At 45.2% G+C, this 2,617-nt stretch overlaps 1 protein-coding gene across 1 annotated transcript in view; it reads left to right on the top strand.

The window, feature by feature from the left end:
• Positions 1 to 2,617, top strand: part of PEPD (peptidase D) — a 140,943-nt gene that overhangs the window by 137,413 nt on the left and 913 nt on the right. The window lies entirely within an intron of this gene.

The following is a 2,617-nucleotide window of genomic DNA, read 5'->3' as shown; positions in this document are numbered from 1 at the left end:
CTGTCATTCCTGGCCACTCCTTTGCAGGAGTACTGTTTGAAGCACGCCATTTCACATGGAAAAAGCAAACCCTCCCCTGGCGTGTTTGCAGAGTGCTCTGAAAGCTTCTGGTGCAGACAGCTTCACACCTCGGTTTGCTGTTCCTTTAAGCCATGTCTGATTCCAAACCACTTTGTAGCCCTGAAACAGCAGTACTTTTGAACAAAGAGGCTGCAAACAGGGGCAGCTCTGAGAGCAAGTTTCATAACCGCTGTCCCCCACTGGGAAAGGCAGTCCCAAGCCAGTGAGCCTTGCCAGGCAGATCCAGTGTCTTTTGTCCATTTGGACAGAAGACAAGACCAAATGCTGGACTCTCCTGTAGGCAAGGTTCTGCAGGTCCTCTGAAGCCGCTTCTTTCTGCTGCTGAGTTTAAGCTTGGTTTGAAGGAAAAGAGGAAACGCAGAAATTTCCGCCCACTTGAGAACCTGTGTTCTTCTGCACTTGTGTTGCTTTTAGGCAAAGGAAAAATGTACATTGAGAGCAAGAAGAGAGTCTTTCGTGTTACAGCAAGCACTCATTTCAGGTGAGATTCATCCAGGCAGGGGAATGGTTAAATCCTGAAGAAAGAGCTGGAGCATTCTTAGGAGTGATGGCTGAGGCCCCATGGGATCAGTGGGTCTGTGCACCTCCAGCTACATCCCAAAGACCATTTGGAGTTGCTGATGGTGAGCAGGCCAGGAGACAGTGCTGGATCTCCCAGTTTTCACAGCAGTCTACAGCTTTGGTTATATAATCATCTAACAGTTTCTCCTATACAATGATTTGCTGTGTGTGACACTCCAAACTGATGGGTTTTCCCATCCTCCCCTGTTTGGTACCTCTCAGTTCCCTGTTGCAGGCAGTTCCAGCACCCCCCTGTGCTTGCCTCATTCAGGGTATCTTGCTTCTCACCTCCACCAAGATCCCCCTTCCTGGACTCCTCAGCCAGCCACATCTCTCTTTGTCCATTATTTGTCAATCCTGACTTGCTTCACTGTATCATCCTTCCCCTGCTCCTTTCATCACTCTAGCTCCATTTTCCAGCTCCTTCCCCATCCCGATTTTCTCTTGTTGCCTAGACAGGGCACAGTATTTACAGACACCTTGTCCCAATTGTTCTTCCCTCTCCCTCTTAGTCTGGCTTTCATCTGCTCTGCTTTCAAATCAGTCCATCCTCTCAAAGAGTACTGAGGTGAAGGTGAATGCATAAACACTGAACAGTAGTACAAATTTTTTTCTTCTTTTTTTTGCTGATCTTACTGGTTAAGCAGATTAATTGTGGCTGATACTTCTCTGTAGCAGAAACACTGGGGATTTGCAGCTCAAGCAGGTGAAGGTTTGGGAAGAGACTCTCTCCATGGGCAGAGTCAGCTTCAGCTTTGGCTGGGGCTCACCTCTGCTGTCAGACTTGCTTTTGCACTAAAGTTTTTACTTTCCACATGAACTCTGCGCCCTGCTCCATTTACACTGGTGTCCCTTCCAGCATGATGCCTTGGCTTCCACCGTGTCACCAGATCTGTCCCCCCGGATTCTGGCACTTTTGCAGGGCTCACCTGGTAGCAGCAGGTTTTTGGCAGGGGCTGGTTCACCCAGGCAGGCTGTGTCTGGACCCAGAACCCGTAGGACAGAGGCTGGGGGCTGCTGCAAAGGCAGAGGGCACCCTTCACCTTCAGATACAATGTGGCTATCCAGCAGAATCCTTGCGCTGTTTTTTGCTCAGCTAGCCAAGTTTGAAGCAATGAATTAAAAACCCCACCCTGGTAAAATCTGTTCAAGTGCATAGAGTAGTTGAGTGTGTTGCTGATTTCCTCTTCTGCAGCAAGGCACCGGCCTTTTGGGCACACCGAGTGTCAGGAGCCTCTCGGCTCTCAAATTTACAGCTGTCCAAATCAAATGTGTGAATTCAATGGAGTTTGTTTATTTAATTCTGCTTTGTAATACACTTAACTTGATACCAAGCAAAAGAAATAATCTGGCAAAGACATCATTAAACAATTTAATAAGGACTGGATGACTCATTTTGTTTGAACAAACGGATTATTTTGCAATCAGAAGTACAAATGTTAACCAGCTTTATTTTTAGTTGAAAATGTCAAGAGGTCAGAAACAATTAAAGCAACTGTAAGGTGGGAGTCCCCAGAGTTTGTGTTCTCTTGGATTTGCACCTTACTAAAATTGCTTTTATTGCAGCTTAGCAACTTACTAACATTTTTCTGATAAGATAATGGGAAATGACTGTGTAGGCATATTTACCAGTAAAAAGAGATTAGAGTCAAACAGAAATGGAGCATACTTTTCATCTTAACAGACCAAAAACTGGAGAACTGAGAGGATCTGCTTTTTCCGTTGCATGATTTGAAACATAGTGATTGTGTTTTAAAAGGAATGTCTGACCTGTTTATGAGTTTCTTATGAGCTCAAAATTCAGTGTTTTGAATATCAACTACAAGGTATTCCATGTTGCAGTTCCTTCTCTTAAAGTTTATTGTATTTAGAGAAAAATGAATGTATGTTTAAAGGCAAGGAGCAACTAACTGCAGCTCAGCAATGGGACCACTTGGAGAACATGAACTTTGGATGTCAGGAGGCACTGCTGAAC

The sequence above is a fragment of the Chaetura pelagica genome, unplaced genomic scaffold, assembly GCF_000747805.2.
Source record: "Chaetura pelagica isolate M959 unplaced genomic scaffold, ChaPel_1.0 scaffold139, whole genome shotgun sequence".
In the NCBI taxonomy this organism is placed as follows: Eukaryota; Metazoa; Chordata; class Aves; order Apodiformes; family Apodidae; genus Chaetura; species Chaetura pelagica.
Note: the sequence above shows the minus strand (reverse complement) of the source record. Positions and strands in the feature narration are given on the sequence as shown.